The sequence below is a fragment of the Mus musculus genome, chromosome 10 (assembly GCF_000001635.26).
Source record: "Mus musculus strain C57BL/6J chromosome 10, GRCm38.p6 C57BL/6J".
Lineage (NCBI taxonomy): Eukaryota > Metazoa > Chordata > Mammalia > Rodentia > Muridae > Mus > Mus musculus.
The window spans coordinates 67,511,482-67,526,153 of record NC_000076.6 but is presented as its reverse complement, the minus strand read 5'-3'; the positions used below and the strand labels follow the sequence as shown (position 1 = coordinate 67,526,153).

General features: G+C 43.1%; 1 long non-coding RNA gene across 1 annotated transcript in view; it reads left to right on the top strand.

The window, feature by feature from the left end:
* Gm32255 overlaps positions 1 to 14,672 on the top strand; it is a 39,822-nt gene that overhangs the window by 10,027 nt on the left and 15,123 nt on the right. The window lies entirely within an intron of this gene.

The following is a 14,672-nucleotide window of genomic DNA, read 5'->3' as shown; positions in this document are numbered from 1 at the left end:
GGGGAAGGGGGCAGTATTGGCAAAATCATTTAGTTGAGGCCTATGTAGGGTGTTGTGGCTTTTGTAAGAGTTTAGAAGGAATAAAAGATGAACTAGAGTCCTTAACTCTTTGAAACAGGGTTCTAGCATAGAGGCTGGTGAGTGTACAAATACGGAGAGTGTGCACAAGACAGGATAGGTACTGTCAGACATGTTCAAAACACTGCTTCAGGCCTGAGGGAGGGCGGGGACAGTCTCAGGGGTGTGGAACAAGTCACATGAGGGTCATTTATTGTCCCTGCCCTTCATAAATGGTGCACTTGTCTATATTAAATACACTGGAATGCCTGTGGGAGACAATCCCTAAACGTTAATCAATGCATCAACTGATTGATGGATATTTATTCACAGCACCCACTGGGTAGCAGTAGTCGACACTGGGAGTTTATTTGGAGACTGACAGAGTCCAGTTCCTGAAGATGCAGATCCGTAAACATAAGTTCTTTTTGTATTTATCATTCTTTAAGTTTCTGAACAAAGATTTTTCAGACTCAGCCACAGGAATGAAAAGCAAGATTTGCATATACCACCCAAAAGTGAAGGGACACCATATTTAGCAGCCACTAAGCGTTCATTTCCCTGAAGAATATTTTGAGAGTAACATCAAAAGGTACCTGCGTGACTCCATGCAGAGGAGGAAATTGTGTTCTCAGTCACATTTGTCTGGTTTATCTCGTCAATGGATAGGAAATAAGAATTTGGCCTTGAAAACTTCATAGCACTTGATGTAGAGAGAGGTTAGAGCGATGGCTCAGGAGTCAAGAGCACAGGATGATCTTCCAGAGAACCCCAGGTTCAATTCCCATTGCCATATGGCCACTTACCATGGTCTGTTGCAACCCTATTCCAGGGGATCTGGTTTCTTTCTTCTAGCCTCTGCAGGCACCAGGCATGCACTTGGTGGATAGGTATCCATTCAGACAAAACACCCAGACACACAAATAAATAGACAAATAAAATATTCTAAAGAAATAAAACAACTGGATGTAGAAAGGACCCTCTGCATCCCATGCTGCAGCAGGTCCCCAAAGATGGGCTTTCCTTACCCAACTAAACTAGCAGGCCTGGTGACTGGTCCCTCCGGAGTTGTTACTCCTGTCAAATGGCCAGCTGTGATCTTCCCCTGTGGGCCAGTCAGGTCCTCTCAGGATTGCTGCCATGGATGAGCAGAGAGGGAAGCTGTCTCATTTAGTTTCTGCCTCGCTTCAGACCTCCACAGAGCTCCTGCATGGAGTTGGACCCCAGAGTACGCTTGGACTGCAGTGGCTGAACGTGAGAGGCTAGGGAAAACCCAGTTCACAACAGGGCAGCCCTCTGATTCAGGAGACCAGAGACATCAGTAGATCGGGATAACTGGTCCTCACTAACATCACACCCTACTCGACTCTCGTAGGAGACTGGTGGCTCAGCTAGATGCCCAGATGAGATGGAACACAATGACAGGGACTTCAGGATAAGAAAGAAAACATATCTGTACTCCTGGCTCGGCCTCCTTTTGGAATAAATTTCAGAATAGGAGATAGATTATTTAGCCTTCAATGAATTAAAACAACAACAAGAATGGACATTGTATTGGTTCTGTTTCGGTGATTTTAATTAACTTTCAGAGATCTCCAGCCATAACCACCACCTATCATTCTATTAGAGACAAAATGGAATGGACATAGATACAGCTAAATGTTAATTGGTATAATTACTCAGTTAATATTTTAAGACTCGCTGTTTGCCTTGCTGTACTCCTGTCTTCTTGTGCTTTGAGCTCCTTGTGAAGTTTTTTTTTTTTTTTTTTTTTTTTTTAGAACTTTCTCTTCATCTCCCACAGAGTTATTTTTTCACTCTGGGTTTGCTAGTTATTAGTCAGAGATGATAATAATAATTTTTTTTTCTTAAAGTGCAGGCTGCAGCTGAGAATTTCCAAACTGCAGTGACTCACGTCTGGAGTAGTCATTTATCCCCAAACTCAGAGTCAGAACGCTTTGCCAGGAAGGGGCTCAGGGCTTCCCACTTTAAACAGACCAGTGGTGTGGTGACCCTCTCACCATGTGGGGTGGCTTTCCTAGGCCAATTAGTGGGAACGGTTCTGGACCCCACAAAATGGGTCTCAGAGGATGTCTCCAGTCATCACATTCCTTAGACCAGTAGCTTCCATGTTCACCCCACCTCATCATCACTGGATGTGTATTGTCCCAAGGGTATGCTCCATTGCTACACAGCGACAGGTATTAGGGAGTTCACACACAGTACAGTGTGCGAGGGACTGGCCCTTAGCAGGACCCAACCTTGCCAGAGTTCTACCTGGCTCAAGAATTAGCCTCTCTGGCTTGAATTGTTATTTTATTTTGCGTTCTTCTTTCTTTGTGTTACTAAATAAAGGAGATGGGGAGATAGCTCAGAGGCTAAAGTGCTCGCCTTGTAAGGTTAAGGAGCTGAGTTCAAACCTCCAGCTGTCATGTCAAAAGCTGAATGAGCACATAGATGTCATCTAGCTCTGGTGTGGCCGAGGCAGGCAGAAGCCTGGGGCCTTGTTAGCTGGTTGTTCTAACTCACATGGTGAGCTTCAGGTTCAGTGCAAGACACTGTCTCTAAGTATAGGGTGGAGAGAGACTGGAGAAGGCCTCCAACATAGACCTTTGACTTACACACACATGTGTGAGAGAGAGAGAAAAAGAGAGAGAGAGAATATAAATATTTTAGAAGGAAATGATATTGATCGGGGAAAAATTGAAACCCATGTCATTTGCATAATAAAAATGAAACCAGACAAATAGATGGTGTTTTAGAGTTTTTAGCCAACACAGGGAAGTGTCTGCTAAGGGAGTCTGTGTGGGGACCAACCCACTGCTTACCTGGGATGAAAGCAGGCTGGCTCTTCACTGTCAGCTTACATAGTAAATATGATGGAAGAAATCCAAACAGTAGAACAGTTGCTGACCAGTGGGCTGGAGCTCTAGCTTAGAGGTCAGTAACCCAACCCAGCCTCAAGGCTTGGAGACCAGGACCTCAACAAAGCCATCAGCTGATGGCATGGGCCAGTTTGTGAGTGACACAGCCCATCAGCTGATGGCATGGGCCAGTTTGTGAGTGATATAGCCCATCCGCTAATGCTGTAGGCCAGTTTGTATGGGAAATAAGAATAGGAAGTGTACAAATCTTGAAAAGATATACTAGTGAAAACAACTTTCCAAATAAAACCATATAAAAATCTGGAGTAGAGATAGAATATTTCTGAATGGGAACAGAGTGCTAAAGAAAATGGCAAGATGGAAGAGATGAGGAGGAGATAGAAGAGAAACTACCAACCATAGGGTTTAGATATGAAATGTGATGGGCAGCTCAGGCCAGCTCAGGGCTCTTTTTAAAAGAATGGGCAAGATGGTATAGAAGAATTATAGAAAGAGACGATACTTGCTTGGGCTTTTAGTGAGATACCTTGATGCGAAAACATCGCAGCCAAGTATAGCTGACACCCAGATCTTGGTTTCTTATACAACCCTGGTGTCAAAGCAAGCAGGGCTTCTTCCAAAAATCTGGGAGAATACATGCAGGATGAGTCTGGAATATCTTATCGGGTCGGAAAACCAGACATAGCTTGCAAACATGCAAGTATATCTAAAGGATCCAGGAATCAGTTGATGCTTCCGGAGACCTAAGCTGGCACACTCAGTCAACAACACAATAGCATCGGGTTGTAAACCAAAGCATCAGGTCATCTGTGAGTCTGTGTTGATATCGATTGTACTGATGTACGGTCGCCTAAACTATTGACTGTACAAACAGATATGAGAAACGGACCTGTCCTCCTCAGAAGAGTCCCGCATCATAGTTATAGACGTCGTGACTGGGGAACAGTGCTTAAGTGAGGCTGCACCCAGTGACTTCCTCTCAAAGAGATAAAAAGAGTCATTTTCGAGTAGCGGGGGTTATGGGGGACCATGTCTCAGAAGAGCAGAGTACACAGTGTGTGCCCAGCAAGGGTAAGTAGATGCAGTGTAATAGAAAAAGCTGTAGGACATCAAGAATAATGAGGGATCTTCGAGGCAGAGCAAAAGCACCTACTACCTATAATTGAGACTTGAACTCACATCAGTTAAGATGAGAGATGGTAGCTATGGAGATAAAAAAAAAACACAAATGTCATCTCGGGAGTTATGAAAATAAATGACGGCAGGAAGGGGAATGGGGCAGGAGTGAGTTGTTTTCCACATATATTTTCCAATCAGCATAATTAAAAGAAAAATCTGAAAATACATAATAAGAGAAGTAACTTTGCAAAAGTAGTGTTTTAGAGGCCTGGACTTGCTGTAAAGCAGTACCGTGTTAAAGGAGTAAAGATGGCATGGGGAGACAGCTTAGAGGTTAGGAGCCCTTGCTGCTCTTCCAAAGGGCTCAAGTTCCATTCCCAGCACCCATTTCAGCTCCAGGGGCTGGGACACCTTCCTCTAGCCTCCAAAAGCATCGACAAACAAATGGCAGACATACACACACACACACACATACACACACACATACACACACACACACACACACACACACACACACACACACACAAATACAAGCTACTGCTTCACAGAGGCTAACAGGCCATAGGAACAGAACAGGATCTTAGACTCCAGTTGATAGGGTCGTTTGAATTGTGTTAAAGGTGCCTTTGAAATATTACAGGAAAATGGTGGCTCTTAATCAGTGTTGCTAGATAAATTGGCCAGTCAAAAACAACAGCAACAAAAAGACAAAAACAAACAAACAAGCAAAAAACTAAACAAAAACCCCAAGCTTTTAACCCTACCTCCCATCATACACAAAAAAAACAATTCAAAATCAATAGAAGTAAAAACGAGCATCAGAACAATAAAGATAACATAAGCAACCATTTCTGTGATCTTGAGATGGGCATATATCTATGGGGCCCATAAGAACATTAAACGAGGAGGAAAACATCAGTTATCTAGATTCCATTAAAATGGAAAACTCAATGTAAGTCAGAAGACACATTGAGAGAATGAAGAGCCAGGCCGTGGAGGAAGAGATTGTCACATGTGTGTGTTTTTTTAAAAAAAGGTTTGTGTCCAAAATATGATTGAAAAAACTACTAGATGGGCACTCTGCCATATACCTTCCATCTCAGCACATAGAAGGCTGAGGCAGGAGGACAGTAAATTTGAGGCCAGCCTGGGAAGCAGAGATGGTGAGGGGGGATAACCCTCCTATGGATCAGTGTTTAGCAGATAAACACTTTCTTTTTCTTCTGTATTATGATGTATGTATTATGTATGTATGTATGTATGAATGTTTGTGATGTGTGTACTTGTTAGTGTGGATATGTGCATATGTATATGTATATGTATATGTATATGTATATGTATATGTATATGTATATGTATATGTATATGTATATGTGAAGGCGCATGGTTGATGCTGGGTGTCATTCCTTGCTTGTTCTCCAGTTTTGTTTTGTTTTGTTTTTAATTTTTGAAACAGGTTATCTGGGTGAACCAGAGACTCATTGACTCATCTAGACTGGCTGACCAATGAGCTTCAGGGATGTAACCTGTATCTAACCCTCGCTCCGGAGTATTGGAGTTCAAGGCATGATGTGCCAGTCCCATCTAGCTTTTCATGTGGGTTCTCAGGACCCAAACTCAGATCCTAATACTAGTGTTGTAGGCACCAAATGGACTGAGCTCTTTCCCATCCCCCCAAAAAACTGACTTTAAATTGGCAAAATCACTTTTGTAAATTCTTCACAAAATAATATTATTTATAGCCATACACATAAAAATATTTCAGTATTGTCAATCATCTGATAGGTGGCAATTAAACCCATGGTGAAATACCATTCCATAGCATCCAGAATTACCTTAAGACTAAGAGCTGCAGATACCAAGAATTAGTGAAAATCTGCAGCAACTGGCAGCCATTTACTCCAGGTTTGAGGTTGAGTTTTCCCCCACTGCTTTAGAAGACTATTTGACCATTTCTTCCAAAGCTGAACTTTTGCCCACCAAAGGACCAAGCAGTTGATTCTTAGTAAGCTAACACATTTTCATAACGGAAGTAACAGCTCCTTTCAGTCCAGAGCCATCTGAAAAGTAAATAAATAGCAATACAGATAATGATGGACACCGTGGTAAAAGCAAAAATGTTAGGAAAATGTAGCTAAATCTCATTGGTAATAGCGTAAAGTCCAAAGAGAAAAGGCACATATTAAGTGGACCAGAATTCAGTGCTTATAAACTTCAAGAGCCGCCTAAACTCATCTGTGGTATCTGTGGTACACCATGACTTTGCTACTTGGTAAATTGCTCTCCTGGTTCAGAGTCCTAGTTTTAAGAAAGTAGACAGTCATGGTACATTGTATAACAAGTATCTTCCATGGTTTAAAATAATGCATTCTTCAGGAAAGCTCCTTAAACAGGAAGGTAAGCAACTCAAACGAGCTTCAGGAAGTTCCTGAAACTGACCAGATTCACTATGCCTCTCCCTGCCTGAGTAAACAATAAAAACAGAGTCTCAAAGACTCAGGGAAGCTGAGCTTCAAAACAAAACAAAACAACACTTCTAGAGAAGAAAGGCTGCAGACCAGCAGCTGCCTAGAAGAAACAAAAACCAGCTAAGCTCCATGCGAGAGTTCAGACCAACTGGAGATACCTGACAAGGAAACTCTCCAACCTCTTGAGCTGCCTGTAAGCTGTGTAGTGTACACCAGCTTAGTAAGTGGCCATCCACGCTGAGGTGGACTTTGGTGATATAGTTATCTTTGAATCATTTGTGCCCCTGTAAGTTACAGCTCAACCATTGTTCACCAAATCGGACTTTGGTGATGTCTGTACTTTGGTTGGTAGTGGGCTTCCTGTCTGGGGTAAGTAAACTTGTGTGTTCATCTCCCCAAGAAAAGTCTTGCCATACAACATACTGGGACAGGAACAGATGCTGGACAGAACCAAGGATGAAAAGGCAGGAGTACAAGTTCCTGACTGTGGGGTAACAAGACTACTAAGAGCAATTCTTTCTAAACTAAATCTCCTGTAAAATAACAGCATTTCCTCTATAACCATTAAAAACTTTAAAAGCCCTGCTTCATAGCTACTCTGATCGAAATAACTTCGCTTCTATAAGCAAATATTGCCACACATCTATATGTCACTATACTTCCTGTAGGAAAAGAGGAAACAGCACCAGACAAGTCTACAGCCTGGCTCTATTAGTCACCTAGTGCACCAATTTGCACTCGGTTGTGTTCATCAAAGTTGGCAAATTTTCAATGGAAGCTGATTGGATGTCTCAATGGGTAGAGTGAACAGCAAGTTTGACCACCTGCATTTGATCCCCAAGTGTTATGTAGCAATTTCTGCTGAGTCTGAAACATTCTTTTTTATTTTTATTTTTTAGTTTTTGGTTTTTCAAGACAGGGTTTCTCTGTATAGCTCTGGCTGTCCTAGAACTCACTTTGTAGACCAGGCTGACCTCAAACTCAGAAATCCGCCTGCCTCTGCCTCCTGAGTGCTGGAATTAAAGGCCTGCTCCACCATGCCCGCCCAGCTCAGACTGAAACATTCTTTCCTGCAGGGAAGCTCTTCGTATCAGAAAGTAAACAACTCAAAATAGCTTCAGGAAGTCCCTGAAACTGACCGGATTTACTAGGTTCCTCCTTCCCAAGACTTAATGTCTGGGAGAAACAAACCAGCCTAACTGCCTGGAAGAGGTTTGGACCAACTGAGTCACCTGGAAAGGACACTCTCCCACCTGTCAAGCGGCCTTCAGTGGTGTGTTCCAGGTTTCCAGCTTTTGTGCTGGGTTAATCTTTGATAATGCAGCTGTGTTAGAGTAATTTCTGATCCTGTAAGCCCTCATCCATACTCCTGTAAGTAAACTGGCTTGCCAAGGTGGACTTCGGTAGCATGTGTACTTTGGTCTGTAGTGGGTTTCCTATCTGGGGTAAGTAGGCATATGTGTTGTATCTCCCCAGGGAAACTTTTGTCAAACAGTAAATGCCTCCTTGCTGGGACTTTTTATAATCAAGATTTAGCATAGTACATGACTCTTATAAAACTATACCAAGGTTTGCTATTATTACAGTTTGTAATGGTTGGTGTCTGCTTGACAAAATCAAGAATCACCTGGGAAATAGATCTCTGGGAATGCAGGTGAGGGGTTATGGGAAGACTTTGTATGGGAAGACCAATGTTGACTATGAGTGCAACTATCCCCTCTGGCAGGGTATTCTAGGACTGGAAAATGGAAAGAGCTGACCATTAGCAAGCATTCATTGTTTTCTGTTTCTTGACTAGATACAACGTAACCATCAGGCTCTTAATAACTTTGGCTTTCAATGTGAGACAATGGAGTATACCTTGCCTTTATTCTAAGTCAGAACGAACCCTTTTCCCTTTAAGTTGTTTCGTTAAGGTATTTCTTTACAGCCACAGGAAAAGAACAAGCACTATAACTGTCCTTTTTCTTGCTATGCTTAACTTTGGCGACAAAAGTGACATCTGGTGAATTGTCACACTCATGAATGCTTGTTCCTCTCAGGACATTTGCTGGGAGCGTGTTATTGTCAACACATGACTTGTAATTAGAAGCTAATCAGAAAAAACAGTGTGCTGGACAGTATACTAGAGTGACATTTTGAGACATTACAGCCTGACCAAGGAAATACAAGGTTTCTGGTGTGGCTAGTGGGCAGGGTGAAGGGCCAAGAGCTTGAAGGTAGAGGTCAAGATGAGTTGAGGAAATATTACAGGTCTTTTCCTCCATCTTAAAAGGAGCTGAGCTCACCCTATATATAAATGGCCTTAGAGCTCTTTAAGTAAGGACTCCTAACACTTAAAATAGTTGTAAGTTCTATTTCCAAATTAAATATCCTACTTAGTTGTACAAGGGAGCCATGGTGGAGAGTAGATTTAGCTTAGCATTTTTATTAATGACATTCACGTGGACCATTCATCCAACAGTCTTCATATTTGGAACACAGGTAATTGTTAAATGACCGAGGAGTTATATTCAGGGGGTAACATTTAGCTCTTCTTTTCAAATTATAAATAATTTCGGATGTTGACTTCAATATATTTCTAAATGCTCATTTGAATACACTTCACTATTGAGTGGCCATGATTAACATGCGTTGTAGTAATGAATAACACCAACCAGGTTCTTCTCATCTCAAACTGTTTATATTAGATGTTTCTAGTAAAACTATAATATAATAAATATTTATCATAAAGCTACCCTTGTCTCCTACAAATTCATGGATGTCTTCTGTTGCCTTTAAACTAACAAGGTAAAATGTAAGCAAGAGGAGTAATAGAAGATGTTTATTCAGTACACTCTGCCAGGCGTCTCAGGCAGCCCACACATGTCAGTTCTTCAACTCTCCAACAGTCCAGCTTATTGCTCTTGTAGATTCCACCAATAGGAATCCAAGACAGGAATACTAGGTGTCCACATAGACTGCAAGAGGGAATTTGGATTTGAATCCGGGCAGTCTGAAACCCAAACCCGAGCTAGTAATTACTCTGTTGTAACTGCATAGGCAAGAATGGTTTAAAATAGAGGGAATCTAGATTTTCATTACAGAATAATACATACCCACCGGACGCATTTTTTAAAAGACATATTTAATTATATATAGAATGTTCATAAATCCACCAAAAACCTAAACATGAGAAGTGATTCCACTAATTAATTACTCTGCTGGGGGCTTGATCCTGAAGGGTTTTTAACTAAATTATCTCATCATCCTAACTCTGAGATAAGTCCTTTTTTTTTTCCTTTTTTTTTTTTTTTTTTTGAGACAGGGTTTCTCTGTGTAGCCCTAGCTGTCCTGAAACTCACTTTGTAGACCAGGCTCCCCTCTAACTCAGAAATCTGCCTGCCTCTGCCTCCCGAGTGCTGGGATTAAAGACCTGTGACACCACGCCCGGCTCGATAAGTCCTCTTCTTATCTACACTTTAAAGATGAGAGAAAAGGAAACCCAGACGTTATTTTGTTCAATGTTACAGAGAGTGAACAAATGGAATCGGCCTGACTCAGCAGTAGCGTGCGTGCGTGCGTGCGTGCATGTGTGTGTGTGTTGGCGCGTGCCCCCCCACATGCATACACAACTACTTTATACAGCTTCCTCATTACCAGTCTGCCACTTTGAGTGTAAAATATGAGCATCTATTTATTTATTCACAAAGTATTTATGGAGCACTTAATATCATGTGATCCAGGTATATTATAGCAACGGGGATACAGCAGTGAGCAGGTGAATAAACTTCTGTTATATTCTAGTGAGAAGTGAAGCCATCCTACCACTCATTACAGTAAAACGTAATGAGCACAAACTCAGAAGACATTCCACGGTGCCTTGGGAACCAGAAGTCTCATTAATTCCCGGCATGGCAAATCCCTTGTAAATCCGTGTGTGTGTGTGTGTGTGTGTGTGTGTGTGTGTGTGTGTGTTAGACTTGCACTGAGCACAATTTAGATGATCCACGGTCGGATCGTTCAACACATCCTCTTGAGGGAGGCAGGCACTTAATCATCTCATCTACTGGTGCCATTGCTTGCCACCAATGCTACAGATTGGATCAGAATCTGCTAAAAGTAGCTAGCCATGGTGCACAGAGATTGCTAGAGTCCTGGTATTCTAAGTGTGAACAGGAGAGAAAGAGGGCAGGTGTGAGCTCTCGTGATGGGATGGCTTGGATGGAGAGTGGGGAGGAGCAGTCTTACCAAAAGCCACCTGGCATAACTACTTATGTTTCATCCAGACCAGCAGCTGAACGACACTAGTTTCTTTTTATACTGTTTCATTTCTATTTAGTTTTGCAGACAGCTTTCTATGTGGCCCCGGATGACCCTGAACTCATAATCTTCCTGCCTCTCAGCCCCCTAGGTGTGTGCTGCTATAACTGGCTATTTAACAGTAGGTGATGGTTGGCAGAAGTAGTTTTACAAATCTGCATGCTATTTGAACAATGAGAGTGATTATAGAATAAAAAGTAAAATCATGGTTTAAGGAGAGGAGCTCTTAAGAGTACGGGCATCGAAATGTTCCCTCTCTGCTTGTTGCTTTGTCACTGGTGGGGAAGCACTCATAAAATCTTGACCATTTTTAAGCACACTTGTTGGGCCCCCACAACGTTGGAGGTGTGTTAGCCCTGGTCATTTCTGGAATCTTCCCTCTTGGCTTTCTGTCTGCTGTGAACACCATCTACAGCCACATACTCTCTCTGTCTCCATGTTCTGCCAAGCTCATGAGTACAGGCTATCACATCCTAAATAAAACCTTTGAAAACATGAGCTAGCTCCCTGGAAGCACTTTAGCCACAAGGATGCAAATACAGACATCCACTGTCTAACATTCATGTGCGTGTATCTGAATTTCGATCAACTGTAAGACTGAATAACCCTAGTGTGTGCATACTCACAAATTTCATTTACTCATTTGCTTGTTGGCTGCCACATGATTGCCCTACCTTTTGTTTATGGTGAATCCTGTTGTTATAAACATATCTAAATATTTGAGTCCCTACTTTGAACTATATTCCCAGATGCTGGATTTGAGGATGATAATGTAATTGGATGTTTAAGTTTTTTAGGAAATACTGCTCTGTTTTCCATGCCAAGAGTTATAGGAATGTTCCAATTCATATTACACTAACACTTGCTATTTTGATTTTCTAATAGCAGCCATCCTAAAGGCTTGTGCAATGTGTCCTTTTGGTTTTGAGTTTTCTTTGCCTAGTGATTAGGGATGTGACCTTCCCATTTGCTTACTGGAGATCTCTGTGTCTTCTTTGGACTTTGCTTACTTTAGAATTTAAATTCTTAGAACTTAAACTAATGCCACAACTAATACACTCACACGGAACTTTATGTTCATTATGCAAGTGATCTGCTATAGAAAATATTGGACAGATGCCAAAATTGTAGAAAATTCTAACCCTGACAAATTGTCCACTGAAATTTTAACCTAGCAATAAGTGAGTGTTGGATAAGCAAGATTCTAATTATAATTCTCTGAAGGATTTACCACTGTGGTCAGTGCCAACACAGATCCCAGGAAGAATCACGATCCACACACATTTCTGTTTAGCAACAGCGGTAGGATAGCTGGTAGATTCTGTGAAATAAATCTAAAGGCCAGTAGCCAACCACACGCTTAGCACAAGGTTGAATTCCAGAGGGAAGCATAACTCTTTGGCTAGAAGGCCAATTGCTAGATTGCAAGACCAAATAATCAATTAAATTCAGGAAACACACACATACCACTATACAGGACGCTAGTGGCAGGTGGTTGCTAATACCCTGCAGTGGGATGATCACTCTGGATAAGGAAGATCCATGCCTTGTCATATGGAGTAGAAAAAAAGGGATACCGCACCTATGGGTGACAAATTCTCAGGAGCTCTTGATAGGTATTTTCCAGCAGCCTGAAAGATCGGTGTGGGAAAAGAGGAACAGGCATGGTTTTTGAACTAGTGCTAATGAATGAGCTTGTCCAGCAGAGAGATTTCAAGAACAAGAGATGAGCTAACCACATTGCTAATCATGTAGGTCGTTGTTCAGTGAGATGAGCTGTCTCTGAGGAACATATGGAGAGTGTGGTGTGAAATCTTACAAGGCTGCCATGAAGAACAGGCATACTCTAGGGGTCTCCTAAGCACCAACAGGGGCCAGCTTCTTGAAAGCAAAGAGACGGTGTCAGCCCACGAGTAGCGAGCCCAGCACCTCAGAAATCATGACTGAGCTGCTTATTCTGATAACTCTTGGGAAAGGATATTCAGGACAGCAAGATCCAAAGATGAAGAAAGCTCTGGGGAAGGCTGGAGGGAAGTTACTAACAAAGAAAAACAAATGACACCAAAAATAAGCACCGCCTCTGCCTCTCCCAGCCTTGCTGCCCCTGCTTCACCCCCTCCTTCCTGTCCAAAAAGCAAATGTCTAGCGATCTATAGCCTAAATTAAGCGTGACCTAATCAATCTCAAGAGCCGATTCCGATCTGTTGGTAAGGTCTGGGTAGTGTCCTGAATTGAGAGGGGTTGAGATAGTGTATCTAGGCTCAACAGGAAAGAACAGGGATCGATTAGCTCTGTCTGCTCTGACCTCACCGGAAGTGTAGAACAGGATGGTCCAGAAAGCTAGTACTTTCAAATACCTAGGGAGAAGCTATTTGGAAAAACAAAATAATTGAAGTCTGTGAGAAGAGGGGCATGCTTAAACCTGAGAGAGGCTTATCAACAGTGGAGGTTTAAGTTTTGTGGCATTTTAATGGAGGCTACCTCTGAAAATAAGGAAGCTGCTGTACCCCATTCCAGGGGTGGCCTCCTTTCCCATTCTCTGACCGGCAGTCTCAAAACAGCAGGAAAAGATTGGGTTGGCAGCTGCTGCATCTAATGCTTGACTTCAGGCCCAGGGACAAAGATAACCTGCACAGGCCTCCATCCCGTCCTTCCCCCAAGACCTGAATCAAGGGATAGAATGGAGAAATGGCTCCCCAGAGCCTCCACAGGCTTTCCTCTTTATCTTTGACCTGTGACTACTAGTCCCTAATCCAGTGAGTGTTCCTGTCACTACTGGACCAGACTCAGGCCCTCTGGTCCCTTTACCAGGTAACTGTGCCCACTCCCCTGAGGCTCCCGCCCACTTCTTCGAGGCTTGATCCAAGTATGATGGTGATGTCAGCGGCTTCTGGCTCCCTGCCTGCAACCCACGCTTTCCTCCGCAACAAAAATGCTTCAATTCTTCTACCCCTAGTGCTTTCAAGTTGCCCGTCCCCAGCCTGCCACAAAGGGCTCTGTTCTCCTTTCCCTGTCTCAGCAGAGACTCAAGGCTGCCCGGGGGAAAAGCTGGGGTTGATGGGGGTAGGTGGGCGGGGATAGAATGGTTCCTGGACTCTCACATACCCTTCTCCGGGGATATTGAGGAAATCAAGGGCAAGAGAAGAAAAGGGACTCGAGGAGACATAGAGTCAATGGCAGAGGTGCAGGTGGGACCTTTTTTTTCTGTAGCTTGGTCCCATCTATTAGCATCCTGGGACTGCTAATTTTGGTTATTACTTTATACCTTTTTTTTTTAAGTACCTCTCCTTACCATTTTTTCCCCTCTCATAATTCTGCCTGGCTCCCCATCTCCCTGTCTCTGTCTCTCTTTGTCTGTCTCTGTCTCTCTTTGTCTCTGTCTCTCTTTGTCTGTCTCTCTCTCTCTCTCTCTCTCTCTCTCTCTCTCTCTCTCTCTCTCTCTCTCTCTCTCTCTCCCTGCCTGCCTGCCTCTGTCTCTCTCCTTTCTCCCAACCCCATCTGTCTTCCTGGACAAGGAACAGCTGTTTGTGCACCCAAACTTGGTATCCTCCAAAGACTGTAAGAGGGACCCTGACTGAAGAGGGTAGGGTCAGAGAATCCCCTCTGACTTAGCTGGGACATAGTCCTCTGATCTCAGAGCCCCCCCCCTCAACCCGGAAAATCTATGGATCCCTGTCTGTGTCTCCTTCCCCCCTTCCCCTCCCCCATTGGACTCTTTCTCTGGGAGTGCAGCCAAGGGGGATGGGGAGGGAGGGTGGAAGTCACCTGGGAAGGGAGCACTTATGTTATCTGATGAGGCAGGTCAGTGTGTTCTGCCTCAAATGCTCACTGAGAGACAGGA